This window comes from Ursus americanus, chromosome 3 (genome assembly GCF_024610735.1).
Source record: "Ursus americanus isolate L20-20 chromosome 3, mUrsAme1.1.p, whole genome shotgun sequence".
Taxonomy (NCBI): Eukaryota; Metazoa; Chordata; class Mammalia; order Carnivora; family Ursidae; genus Ursus; species Ursus americanus.
Window position 1 is genome coordinate 54940652 of NC_142129.1, and position 15503 is coordinate 54956154.

General features: G+C 35.4%; 1 protein-coding gene across 14 annotated transcripts in view; it reads right to left on the reverse strand.

Annotated features, from left to right (window-relative positions):
- HDAC9 (histone deacetylase 9) overlaps positions 1–15503 on the reverse strand; it is a 726671-nt gene that overhangs the window by 444353 nt on the left and 266815 nt on the right. The window lies entirely within an intron of this gene.

Genomic DNA, 15503 nt, shown 5'->3' on the forward strand with positions numbered 1-15503 from the left:
ATTATTGCCTGGTATCAAAGTCATTCATAAAACTTACGCTAGTGGACCACTTACACAAGTCAGGTCAACTTAGGACCAAAAAATGCTACTCTATTGAAGAAAAGATGCTAAGTTATAATACAGAAGCTTCTATCACAACTCAATTTCCACAGTTGCAAGTGTGTTAGTTTGTAATCAGAGTCAGAAGATATATTAGAAGATATACTCCTCAAGAATTAAGGAATTCCTTAAGAATTAAAGCTTTCAACAATGTGTCTGCAGGGCTGCTGGACCTGGCAAAGAAAAAGTACAAATCTGCATGCTAAAATGTTGCAGATGGTGAGTAGATTAGTTAATCAACCACAACTATGGTGCCAGGTCTAAACATGAAGACGTGAAAGTCGCCAGGTCTCTATGTGCTGTTTTTTCAATGATGATAATCTGGATTTCAGTTACCTTATTCCTAAAATGAGTAAGGCACAAAAATGGCGAGGAAGCTTAAAACAAATCAAACCACCAGTGGAACAAAGACCAGATGAGAATAATTAATTTGACAAAAATAATTATTGGATATTTAAATTTTAAAAAATTAGATAATATATATAAAATTCTTAGCACTACTTCTATCGGATAATTTGTAGGACAGTATAAGCACAAAAGTTCATAGACAAGGCAGACAGGCAGTAACAACATGGAATTGTTAAAAGGATTAAATGAGATAATCCACTCCAAGGACTCACAACATATAGCACATATCTCAATAAATGCTCTGGGGTTTTTTTAATTATATAAAAATGGAATTTTCTGTGCATGAAAATAAATCAACACTGTGTGGCTAACGAAAAAAAAATATTAACAGCAAGTATGCAAATAAAATTGTATGAGATTCCCATTTAATACTAGAAAATAAAAACATTAAAACTTTCAGAAAAATGAAAACAGAAAAAAGAAAATAAAGGAATATAAATAAACAACTTTTATAAGTTTACCTTTACTAGTAAAGAAATGCAAATTTACGTCAAAGTAAGGCATCATTTTGCAAACATTAAGTATCTCTTATATGATTCATGTATATGCATGTGTGATGATGCCCCACTGTGTGGTGTAAGCATATGACCAAGTAGATAATTATAAATTTCAAGTGGTTCTGCCAAATGGCTTAAAACTTCTGAAAAACAATTTGGTGATATGTAGGAAGAATCATTAAATATTCTACCATTTGGTTCAGGTTTGCCAACTGCAGGAATATATCTTAAGGAGACAATAGTAACAGGAAAATATAGTTCAATGTCATACTGTTTACTGAAGTATTATCATTTTAATTGAAATCCACCAACTACAAGGAAATGTCTAAGTAAAATATGTCACATCCATATGGTGGAAAAACACACAATCATTAAAAGTAATGTTTATGGGAACATGAAGAATGCCATTCCAACATTAAGTGAAGAAACAGTAATAAAAGTGACATATACCCTCTGATAACTCTTTAAATAAATATAACTTAAGTCAATATACATTTACTGAGAATCTTAAATTCCAAGGCTTCATTCTAGATGTTAGGTTCAGTAAGAAAGCAAAAAAGACAAAAATTCTAGCCCTCTTACAGCATATATTCTAGTGTGTTTTTAATTGTATTAGTCTCCGAATTCTTGTAGCGAAGACTGGTGAGATACAGAAGATAGTTGTATTTGGGGTGGAAATAGAAATAATTTTCCCTTCCTTACTTTTCTGTATTTTTCCAAATTGCATCTAACGCTCTGACTACTACTGTAAGTACTTAGATTTGTAGATTCCAGGTTGGAAACTACAAAGTTAATTATGTGGATTTAAGAGCTATTTTCAGTGAATCGAGAAAGGCTAACAAATCTTGTCTGTAGAACTTATGTCTGCAAATACTAAATGAAACATTAATGTCCTTACTTATCACTTGAATTGCATGTGCGTACAAGGCACGTGGTATGCACCTGTGGGTAGGGTGGAGGGGGGCTGGTATCAATCTTGGGTTGCTAACACTGGTCACTTTTCAATGTATTGATCAGAAGCTTGCATTGATGGTACTACACATGTCACTGTAATGAAAACTGTAAAACGATTTATTAATAAAACATAGTTTGGTGGGATGGTATCTTCTAAAACACTGATATTCATGAAAGGAAAGACAGTAATTGTGACAAGTTTGGGATTAAATGAGGATGATGGCCTGTAAGATTTCTTAGTTGCAGTGTCTGCTGTAGAACTTTCAATCAAGACTCTGGAGTAACATGAGATTTTGAGCATTAATTTATAGAGTTGGCATAATTCCAACCAAAAGCAATGACTGTTAATGATGTATTTCATTTTTGCATCAAAAAGACCAAACTACAGTCCCCAGTGTTTACATGGAAATCCCAATAAACAAAGGTCAGAATTTAACCTGATAAAGACAAAATGTAGAATTTCAGGAGACCCCGGGGTCTCTTCCTGTTGGCATTCTTCTTATCTATAAACTGTGAACATCAAATCCCTAAAAACCCTCTCCCCACAAAACAAGATAAGGGGGGGGGGAGTCCCAGAACTCTCTAAAACAGCTATTGTAAACCTCAAAGGGTAATTTGACTTCTTAACCTGCTATCCCAACAGAAATGATTGTGTCTAACTGCTTGCCTTTGTTCAGAGACTAATCACTAAATTGTGAAAAATCACCCTCAACTTACAAAAACTGCTCTTGATTATAAATAATTGCCCAAGACTGAGAGAAAGCAGCAAGCAAGATCCCAGTCTTTCATCCAATTTATTCAGCAGCAATCCACATTCCATTTGTCTAGACTAAATATAGCAGCGTTTATACAAGAAATCAATAGTGCTTGCAGAGAGGAGAGCAAAGGCATGAATATTTCATCAAACTCAGAGAGAAATGGCAATCAGCAAACTGATGGTTCTGTGTAGGTCATCTTTGGCCTGCTGGATTAGTTCTGTTACTCGGACAATAGCTCATCTCTGGCTAATCATAATCGTATCATAACCATTCTTTCTATTTTCAATATTAATTGCATTGTGGGTGACAAAGCCTCATCGTATTCCAAAAGAAATGATGGATTTTTCTTACAGCGTCTGTGACAGGCTAATGAGCCTCCCGAGAAGCAATAATAGTAACATAAGACCAGGGCTGAGTTTCAACAAGTTACAGTCACTTTCATATCACAGAATGTGAAAGAAAGGGCATTGTCCACAGCTGCTGTATTATCATAATTAGAAATAATCAACTTACAAGGAAAAATTAACAACCAATTTTGACAGTGAGGAAATGGAATCATCTCTATTCATAACATTTCTTGTCTAGGAACATGCAAATTCCTTATAAATTACTTAGAACAGGTGCCAGTGATACATAAGTTAGAAGTTGATGCAACAAACTGTAGTTATTAGTAGCACTAGTTATAAACAAATCATGTTTTCTTAACAGATCTCAATTACTTTAGCTCAAGACCTCATAACTTTATTTGGAATCACTATGTTTGTCTGAGATTTCAACTGCATGCCAACACATATATATGTTGTATTTATATTATTATTCTAATACCAAATGCCCAGTCAGAACATTTCCAAATATATATTAACTAGTCTTAATTATCACTTTACAAAAAGCCCTGTTCACTCTTTCTCCAGTGTCTTTCTTGCTTCTTTGATAGTTATTTCTTCTGTTTAGCATTAATCAACTCATGCAATTTTGTTTTAGAATTAGTTTTTAGTTTTTAATGAACGTGGAAACAAAAATCTCCCATTTCAGAATAAAAATCCCAGATCATATAGATGTGTATAATAATCACATTTATTTCGGCAACATACATACATACCCTGTTTCTGGTTGTAACTTAATTTTTTCAACAAATTTTTAAAAATATTTTTTGAAGTGTTAATTCAGAGTTCGAAGGATAACCTTGTCACCAAGGAGTATTTAAGTCTTCACTTTAGATACTGTTATTTATAGCACAGGTAAGTAGGGAGAATTTTCATATGTTCAAAACCAGAAATCTCTGGTTGATCTTTGTCAGCAGACTTACAAACAAGAATCCATTTTTTAAGACTGTTTTAAGTGAACAATTTACAAACCCCGCAGATGGAAAAATTTGAAGAATGCACAATTTTGACCATTTACAACTATCACAACTATGGCTGAAGACTTCATGCTGCTCCTCTGAAGTGAGATCTCAAAGCAGTAGAGTGCAAACTACAGGTTTGCACAAACAATTGGCACAGGCACAATCTCACACCCAATTTGTACGCGTCAACTCAGCTAAAAATTAAAACTTGAAGAAATGCAATAAATGCAATAAAAACTAGGACCATGTTTATCTCATAGTTACAGCAGCTACAACTCGGGGTAGAGCATCACCAAAGCTGCCCGGAGCCAGTTTACATGGAAATTAAGTTCTTTATTAAACCAAGGAAATGGCTGTCCATAAGCAATGGCAAGTGGACATATGAACTACAAGTGCTAGATTTGGGGAGAAAAAAATGTTGCTCTGATCATCTGATCAGCTAACATAAGCAGTTTTCATTGTGAGCCTTCTTGAAGAGAAACTGAAGAGGTCTTGGGGAATGTGTAGATGACAATCTGTAAGTAGCACATTACGGTCTTTGTCCTAACTATAGCACTGTCTGTCAATCTCGCCGTGAGCAATCTTAAGAGTTTGCTCAGCAATGGGGCATAGATTCTAGCTTCACTGCCACTTCCTTGTCATTGGTAATTTTGATCACTGAAGATAGTTTTTTTTCAGGTAGAATCCATGGGTTTTGGGAAATAAATACAAGAACTCAAGTCTTTTTCTTCCCTCAGCTCCATGAACTTGATTTAAACCCATTTAAATCACCTCGATATTCCCTTTTCTGAAATCAGCTATTACCTCCCACCTCCTTCTAAAAATGTTTTGGAACTACACATATACAATTTTGTAATTTTATTTACATTTTTACTCCTTATATCCTGTTGGTTATATCAGAGCATAAAGCTATCTGATGCTTGTTTGTATCTTGCTTATCAAGTCCTTTGTCTCAATAACTATACTGCAGCACAAATTCTTAAGTATTATACCATCTAAAGAAAATATCAGAGACTACTTAGGGCTGTATGTATCTAAAACAACACTGTAGTCATTGCTTTTATGTATCATCAGGTTAACATCATTTTTCATTAATTCCTTTATTCAGCAAGTATTTGTAAAGCCCTATGAAATAACAAAAAAGCTTTTAGTTAGCAAGAGAAATAAGGAAAGCCTTCAGAGAGCTCATATTTTGCTGCAGAAGATCAAACCATGAACTTATGTAGAAAACATGATACATGAAAGGCAATGATATTGGTGTTTCAGAATCCCACCTGAGCCCTCTTCTATTTTCTCCCCAGGACTCTCCATGGTCAGGAGAATCACATGGGAATGAAATTAGAAATACATGTGCACACAGTCACACATATACACATGCCCAATTAAAATCCTAAAGCAATACTTATTAGGTCTTTATGACCACTTGAATTTCAGATAAATATTATTTGACTGTTTAAATTATTGATAACTGAATGAGTTTCTGGCAATAGTGAGAAAGTATTTGGGAAAAAATGACCTCAAATATTTTTCTATTTAATGTGTCATTTCACATTTCCCAGATCCCAATGTACCCTTAAAGCTCAGAGTACTGACAGGTGACAACCACCAAAGTGGGGTGGGAACCCCGAGTAAAATAAAATTTACCCCCCATGCTGTTTGTCTCAGCAGGGATCACCAAGAACAGGCCACGGTGCAGAATTACCTAAACAAGAGGCTTAATTTGTAAATGATCGCCCCATTTATATTATCAGAACATTAGGCCAGCATTCGGTAAGCTCAGAAATTTTTCCTCTCGAATTTGAAAAAGAATTAAATTACTAAATTTAAATAGAAAAGAATAAATCCTCTTAAAGTTATTTAATCAAAATTCTTCAATGTTTTATCTAAAATAGCCAATAATTGATTTAAAAATTTTTTAAAGATTGTATTTATTTATTCTTGAGAGAGAGAGGGAGGCAGAGGCAGAGGGAGAAGCAGGCTCCACAGGAAGCCCAATGCAGGACTTGATCGCAGAATCCTGGGATCACAACCTGAGCAGAAGGCAGACACTTAACCCACTGAGCCACCCAGGCATACAACCAATAATTGATTTAAAAAAAAATACAGAACACCCTTTATTGAAGACTTTTCATTGAAATGTGTAGTATCCTTTCTATCTTGGAAAGCACATTTTCTCTGAAAAAGTAAATTAGTAAATCTGGGTGTGCCTAACATCAAACATGAGAACGGGGAAAACAAGTCATACATCCTCAGTCTGATGACAAAGCTGCCCAAACTTCCCTTCAGTAATACAAATATTCTTAGCTGATTTTCCACTGTCTCTATTTATGATAGGACCATCATGAAATAAAAAAAAATTAGGAAATTATCAAACATGAAAAGAATAATTTTTTATAACAAGAATTATTTAATTTGATTAGTCTGGAAATACAATTCTCCCTCAAAGTGATTCTGTTCAAGTTATACATGTCTTTAGTTTCTTCCAGTGCACGAATACAGGGCATAAATGAAAAGAAAATAAATGCAAGAAGCAATCTGGGCTTTGATTTACTATTCTCTTATTTCCCAGGGGTCTGAACAGGAAACAAAAATAACCACAAATGACTAAAATTTCAGTAGGCCTTGAAATATCAACATTTAAGTTAAAGAAAGCTAACTTTTTAATCAAAGCCTTACTATTTTGATTTACTTAATTCAAATTCCCTCTCTGCAAATATGCTTTTGAATTAAGCAGTCATAACAAACCATAACACAAACATGAATTGCCAACTCATTTGTAATACCCACTTAGTTCTAAACTATTGCAGGGTTTGCTAGCTCCTCACTAGTTGAGAACCAAGTAAAAGCTTCATTGAGCTTCTTGCAGTATGGAAACAAGATCAAGCCAATCTCTGTGACTTCCAGGTAATAGGAGCTAAGCACCTAATCCGTATTATTTTGTAATTTGAGATAAAAATTTAACCTGACATAATAATACCTATAAATGAAACCTTCAGTAGATGAGAAATTCCAGTGTTTTAAAATAATCCAAAAAGTTATTTATTTAGCCACATAGAACACTCATCACCTGGGACGAGCGAACTGACTTCTCCAAGAACTACAATGAAGGGGGGACAGACTGTTTCCTTCCCCATACATTTTCCTACAGCTTATATGCTCTTCTAGGTTACAGGCAATTGCTCAATTGTTCCTGTTTGCAAAGGGCTAACAACACTTCCTTCTTATTATGAAAACCTAATATTTGAAGCAGCAGATTTCCTTCTAACTCCATGTTCTAGGCCGTCATCTGATGTGTAAAATAAGTTTAATTCATAAGTTTCAGTTTAATGAATACTGATTGACCAAAAAGCTCTCTCAGCAGATACCCCTCCTTAACAACACTCCATGTCCCAGTTACATTTGTTTAGTCAGCAAATACAATTTTTTTAAAGAATGTGTTCCCACTCTTCTCTCAGGAACCCTTGTTTGCAAAAATATGTAGCTGTATTGTTTTTTGATGGTGAAAAAAGAGCTTTTATTGGTTCTTGTATCCTGCCAGGAAAGTTACCTTAAACCAGTAAAAAAAAAATATTTCAATCTTTCTGAGAGTTCCAATGCTTGACATATTCAAGACAACAGCATGTATTAAAAGGTGCAGGAAAGCAGGAAGGGAAAAAGAGCAGAAATGCCAGGCATGATGCTTCCCTTCTTTTCCTCTTTGATCCAAACCATGTCTTTTCCTTTCTACCCTCTAATCTTCGATCCTGGGAAAGGGACTAGGATTTCAACCAATGCACTCTTTTTTTTTTTTTTCCTCCTTCTTCTCCAGGTCTGGGTTGTTTGTTAAGTTCTGAGGAAATCTTTATTACAAAACGAAAAGTCTTAAAGTCCCACTAAAACCTTCTAATATAGGATTGCACTGGCTTTTAAAAACTTTTCTTTAAACAGCTGGACACTTTCTTCAAATAAAATCTTATGAATAGCCCCAACATATAAAAGCAGCACGAGCACAACTCTTCAGCAGGAACCGATGTCTCACCCACTAGTTTCCGCTCTGGCTCCTTCCCTGGGAATCCAGACTCCAAGGAATTCAGTTTGAAAATCACTGTTCTAACTGCATTATTTCTTTATTTGCTAAATTCAGATCAGAGGCAAATTACATTACTGTTCCTCATTCAAAGAACATGCATTACTGTTTTATGGAATTATGGGAATTTGGAATTTTTGAATTGGAAATAATAAAGTTTCACTTTGTACATACAATTTGGGGGAAAAAGTAAATGTTAAAAAATAAAAAATTCATCTAACGTTGCATAATTTCAAATCTAGCCAGACAAATGCATTGGCACCTGTGTTTATGTTATTGCCACATGGTGGCACCACTTTTGCTCATAAGTAGAAATACCCACTATCCTTTGTCAGGAAGCACTTTGAATATGTGAGTTTTAAAATAATTATGCAAGCTTGGAATTATGCAAAGTTTTCAGGGCTTGAGCATTCTAATAAAATGTGACTTCCCTATGCCGATTCCAAATTTGGCTTTCTAAACTTGGTTAAGAACAAAGATACCATAATGTTAGTCAGTCTGGAGAGTGGCTTTCTTTTAATTTAAATTATGAAGCCAACACCGATACCAGCACTTTTTATGTGCCAAACACTGTTCTGAATGTTTTATAAAATAAATGTTAATCCATTTATTCTTTTGTACAACACTATATGAGGTTAGACTCTCTGGTTACCTACGGGGTAGACACGATTATGATTCTTACTCACAGAGGAGGGGAACGGAGGCCACAGAGGCACTTTGCCAAAGTCACACAGCTACTAAGTTGTACAAGAGGAATGAGAACAGACACCATTCAGTTCCAGAGTCCACGATCTTAGCCACTCCACTCTTACTCGTGAGTTTTGCGAAACAGGTATCCAGTTTAATCTCTATGCACTTCAGGTTGGCGTATACCATAGTATACACGAGACTGACAAGTTTTTTGTTTAAACAGTATCGCATATTTTTATTTTTAGAGGTCAAGAGAACCATTTACTTGTAATCGCCAATACATACAATAGAGAGATTTGTAGTAGAACACATTTCTGCATATTTTGACACATTTGTGTATTTTCAGGTGAGTTCAAAGCATCTTTCCTAACACCTGTGTTTTGATGCTTTTTTAAGAAACAATTCTGTATTTAGGAAGTGCAAATTTGGTATTTCATCCTTTTCTTTTAGATATAGAAAATTTTGTTGAGTCTAGACAATTTTTTTTTAATTCACCTAACTTTCTAATCTGAATCCACTAACTCACAGGTAAAGACTGCCTAATAATGAAGTTATCTTTAGTACTTGATTAACTAAATCCCCTTGGATTGTATAAGAGGTGGGGATACTGACTCATAATTAACTGTAAATAGTGTTAATGAGATTTAAATGTGTTGTTCATAAATTTTTAGATTACTTTTTTAATTGAAGAAAGTAAGTAGTAACAAAAAGGAAGAGGCAGCTGTTTTCTGACAGTGTGAGAAAAGATCTGACAGGATAGACTGCGGTGGTTTACTTTTTTTTTCTGATTTCAAAGCTTTTTTTTTGGTGTATGATTCCATGTGCCTTATGAGGGATGATCTCTAGCCATTAAGGCACAACTTAGAAGATACGTGGAAGGATCTACCTCAAAGAAAGGCCTGAACAAAAATCTTACTGAAAATCTTACAGAAAAGATTTTTTCTTACAGAAAAATCTGTAAGATTGTCAGAAAAATCTGATTTAAAAAATTATACATATATATTTATATATATTTCCTGTTTCTGTGCATTAATTAAAGACCTTCATAATCTGGCATAAGAAAGTGTAATAATTTTTCTCTGTTGGTTTCTATTTAATTAGATGTCATTAAAATTTCTATTTCTGGTAGAACTCATAGTATCTGTTTATAGGAATGGCCTGTATTCAGAGAGCTGTCAGCATTACAAAACGCTTCTCAATATTTTAAGCACAGCTTTGAGAAGATCAGTCTACAACTTGAAGTGGTACACTTTGTACAGACAAAGTATAAGAAACAAGTGATTTAAGGGGCGCCTGGGTGGCTCAGTTGTTGGGCGTCAACCTATGGCTCAGGTCATGATCCTAGGGTTCTGGGATTGAGCCCCGCATCAGCTCCCTGCTCAGCGGGAAGTCTGTTTCTCCCTCTCCTACTCCCCCTGCTTGTGTTCCCTCTCTCGCTGCCTCTCTCTCTCTGTCAGATAAATAAATAAAATCTTTTTAAAAAAAAAAGAAACAAGTGATTTAAGGTATTAAAAATAAACAGGATTCTGTAGAGCAGGGGTCAGCAAACCATGGCTCATGGGCCAAACCCAGCCAGCCCCCTCATTTTTTACCACCTATGACCCAAGAATGACTTTCACATTCTTGAATGGTTAAAAAAGGAAAGGAAAGGAAAGGAAAGGAAAGGAAAGGAAAGGAAAGGAAAGGAAAGGAAAGGAAAGGAAAGGAAAGGAAAGAGACATGTGAAGATTGTTTGGAATTCAAACTCCAGTGTTCATAAAGTTTTATTGGAAGACAGGCCCTCTTATTCATTTGCACACTGGCTCTGGCTGCTTTTGCACTACAAAGTCAGGGGTGAGTGCTGCAGAGGCAGGATGGCCTGCAAAACCTAAAATATTTACTCCTTGCCCCTGACAGAAAAAGTCTGTTCAAACTGCTGCAGAGAATCTATAGCCATTTTTTATTGTCACACAGTGATGTTTCTCTGTGATAATCAAATTTCTAAGCCGCCTCTCTATTCTCTACCCTACATAATTAGGAAGCAGAAAAGGCTGGCAAGGAAAACACCATGTAAAAGAAGCTCTAAGTATCTTCATTGGATTGATATATTAGTTTTAGGCTTTGTTGCTTGTTCTTCGCATTAAGCAATTAACTGGAAAACAAAAATATAAATAAGCACGATGGCATTTTTAAGTGAGCAATATGTGCTGAGAGCACTAGTTATCATTTTTGCATGAATTCTTTTCATGTCATACAGCAGCCTTATTATTATCCCCAGTTTACAGGTGATAATAAGGAACACTACACAGGTTTAAGTTAATTTTTGCAAGATCACGTATACAACATCTTTTTTTTTAAAGTGCTATTTTATTTTGCTTACTTAAATTCATGGTAAATATCAATTTAGAATGATGTTAAAGGAAAGTCACTTTATGATATTCCATACTAAACAATTCAGGTAGGTTTTCCTTCTAATTCGTCTCTTTTCCATGAAGCAGAGATAACATATCTCACGTGAAGCTAGATCTAGAACAAATATTTGTTCAGTTGAAATTTCTTTTAATAAAATAAAGAACATAGACTGCTCCCATCTGCGTAGCAGTTGCTATATAATTTTATATGTGTGTGTGTGTGTGTGTGTGTGTACTCAAAAGACCAGTACATTTTATAGAAAACAACATTTGAATGAGTTTAGGAAAGGAATGTTTAGAAATTACAGGATATTGTGTTTATTTGACATTAAAATTTTTGTTAATAATGTGTGGGTTGATTTAGTTTATACTGAATATTTTAAAACCTTGAGGTTTTAAAGAAACATCACATGTACCTCAAAGCTGCAATAATACTACTACAAGGTTGGCTATTATGCCCTGGTGATAGATCTGTAGCCAAACCACTACAGAAATTTGGTGCCTCAAACAAAATAGCCCTAGTAGTTAGCATTGTAAGGGAAAAAAAAAAAAAACTTATGGAAAAAAATAGTTACCCAAATGTTCTTCCAGATATTAATGTAATTTTAAATTAATGTAACCCAAGATCATAGGAAATACATTGCTAATCATAGAGCTTAGCAAAGCCATTCTGAATCCAATGGTTTCAATTTTATTTTCCACAGAATTCATAACATAATGTAGATCAGACTGGTAGAGGATTTTCAGCAGCTTGAGAACTCATTTGTTAAACAAAAATTTAAGTTCTAGTTTTTAAAAAATGCTTTAAATCAATGGTTTGGAATTTGTAATCATTGAAAGACATTTTAAAAAGTAAATATTGCCTTGGTGAAACAAAAGATGTAAGAGAGAGCAAAAAATAGATGCAATTTTTATTTGTCCTAAGAGAAATGCACTTGTATAGGGGTTACTTAGGTTTTCTTTCCCTGCCAGGGTAGCGGGGAGAAGGAAGGAGCTAGAACCCCGTGTGATTCCTTAGGTCAGTAAGGAAATTCAACCTGCTGAGTTAGTCATGTGTCTGTCCGATTTATGTAGGCTGTTCAATTGGGTTTATTTGTCTCAAGGTAACGTTGGCAGGAGGCAGGATTTAGTCAAAGCCAAGGTTCAGAAATTTCTGGGCATGTCTGGAGAGCAGGTGGGGCTGGCACAGCAGATGTCCATTTGCATAAAAGACTAAGGCACCTCCTAAGAAGAACTCATCTTCAGAAAAGAGGAAGCCAGGCCTGACACACTTGACCTGATAATCAAGCCTCAGGGCCTGAGCGATTCTGATTGTGAATACACAGTTCCATCCCTTCTCTGTACACGCTCACCTCCAAGTCCCAGGGTACAAACCTCATTTCCATCTTTTATGCTATTCTGAAAATGTTTTCCCCAAACTCATTGGTAAGATCACATTGTTAAAAACATGTCTGTGTTTTACCTGACTCAGTCATGGGACCCAGTTGTTTTAGAGAACAAAGCAGCGTACAAATTAATCTATCAATCTTCTTTCCATCACTGGCTCATGCCCAATATCTTGCCAAAGGATAGAAGCAGAACATGGTAGAAAGAGAACTGAGTCTGCCGTTCTAATCTTGCTCACTCTATTTCTGTGGGACTTGGGTTCCTCATGTAGAAAACAAACAAAGCAAAGAGGCTGAAGTGATGATTCTCAAGCCTCTTTCTAGTGCCAAAGCTTTTCTCTCCCCACCCCCAAATTATATAGAATATATATTAATCTCTACCAGAAAGTCTATCTCATGAGGGAGGCAATTACTGTTGGCCTTCACTGACCTCCTTGGGTAAATCAATCACCAGCAGGGCAGGTTCTGACCAGAGAAAAGAAGGGGTCTTAGGAGGGAAGAGAAAAACTCCTACCAAATAGGAGAAAATGACAGAGAATGGAAAATAGAAACTCCTTTAGAAAAGGTTTATCTAATTAAAAATTACCCAAGGGCAAGCTTTGCCTGAGATACAAAACCCAATTATGGTCAAAATTGTTTTATTCCTTGATTGTGGTGTTTGGAAACTTTTCCTCAAACCCTCCATTGTAAATAGCAAAACATTACTTTCCATTTTCTGTTTCAATGAAAACATATCTTTTTCTACAAGAGTTGTCTCTCAGTGGGGTGTAAGGAACAAAAATACCTATATTTTGTAATTCGTTGCTTATAAAAATAAGAATAAACATTTTCCTCACTTACGAGTGCTACTATAGAGCAATTTGATACCCAGTTTGAGAGAGATCGGGTATGTTATTCTGATTCTATGAAATGTGACGGATAGCGAAGGCACTCACATTGCTTAATAAAGTCACAGGATATTGCCAGTAATTAGGAATTAAAAAAAAAAAAACAACTAAAGGTGAAAAGTAAAACTGAAAAAAATTACTTACAATTTAAATATCTTAGAATTTCCTTTTTTGGTTAACATAAAAAGATGACATTACTTACAAAGTCTCACAGAAGTAACATTAAAGCCTCATCACCAGTTTATTTTTATTTTTTCAGTGCATTTAGAGATGAACCAAACCTTTCTTTTTTAGTTAAAACATTCCACCCCACCCTCCCCCCAGCAAAGTATCCTATACCGTCCAAAGCATTTGGTCCTGTTTAATAGCTAAACAGTCTTTTTTCCCACCTCTCTCTAGTTTGGCTCCAAGTCAATGCTGTTTTTCTCATTCCAACTGTTTTGGACATATGCTGGCCCAACTAACAATGGTAAACACAGCAAGCTGTCTCTGATATGGTGCTGATTAAGTCATCTTGTGAGCAAGCAGAGTTTGGATGTTAAGATGCTAAGAAAGAAATTACTTTCAGAAATTCTCCTCCCTTTGAAAAATATTTAGATTCTCAATTTTAAATTATATGATAAACAAACGATGGGATACTTTGAAAACTACATTCATTCAAAGTCAGCTTAAGCATTTGAGATACAAAGGAAACTAAGACATGCTCCTTTACAGTCACAGATTTTACCGTTGAAAAGGATAAGGGGAAGCATAGGGAACAGTGGAACCCAAAGGCGAGCTTATAAATAAGAGAATGGCATTTGCTATGTGTTACAGGAAAAGAAGGTATGAAATTGAAATGAAGAATACTTTGAATTTTATTTTAATATCCTATTAGTCAAATATTAGTACAAAAGTAGTATCTTAACCAAAAGAATTAAGAACAAAGACCCAACAAACACCATAAGCATGTGATACAAATAACTGGAAGGAATGTAAATATGGTAGTGCATGTAACTGTTACTCAGAATTAAAGTAATTACTTTTAAAATTTAGCATCTTAGATTCAGATGTTTTTGTACGTTAGAACTCAGCACTTATTTTTCACTTAGCTTAAATTCCTATATGATGACTTCCCCTCGTTATGCAAATAGAATAGATAAAACCAAATTGTAAAATAAAGCCAGGAATATATCTTCTTTAAAAATGCGTACGTCAGGGCACCTGCGTGCCTCAGTCGGTTAAGCATCCAACTCCTGATTTCGGCCCGGGTCATGGTGTCAGGGTTGTGAGATCTAGCGCTTCGTCAGGCCTTGCGCTGGGCATGTAGCCTGCTTAGGATTCTCTCTCTCCCTCTCCCTCTGCCCCTCACCCCCCAATAATAAAAAATAAAAATAAAAAAGCATATGTCTTTGGAAGCCTAAGAGGAATAGGCAAGTCAAAAAAAGGACCACTTCAAACTTGAGAAAATTATAGTATCTCATTTGTTGATCCATAAAGCTCTCACCAAGTTACTACTATCCATAATTTGGCAGCCATGAAAGCAAGGCAGATTAATTCATTTATAATCACAGCTTTTTTCAGTTGTACTCTTACAACTTAACTGAGTTTTCTTTCTTTTTTTTTAAAGACTTTATTTGAGAGAGAGAGAGAGAGAGCACAAGTGGCTGGGGGTGCGGTGAGGGGCAGAAGAGAGAGAGGCAGAAGCAGACTCCCCATTGAGCAGGGAACCCGACACAGTGCTCTAACCCAGGACTCCGGGATCGTGACCTGAGCCAAAGACAGACACTTAACTGACTGAGCCACCCAGGAGCCCTACTTAACTCAGTTTTCTTATTTCCAAACTATGTGGGCCCTCAACATAGAAAGGTGAGGACTTGTTCTATCAAAATATTTACAGTCTAAGTAGGGTGGGAATCTAAGGGAAGAGAATTGAGAAAATGTATGAATGGTATAGAATATGATAAAGGCAATACTATCTGAACAGATAATTAGCGATCTTGATGGGTGCCAATTTTTGAGAGATTTCTCTGAGAAAGGTATTG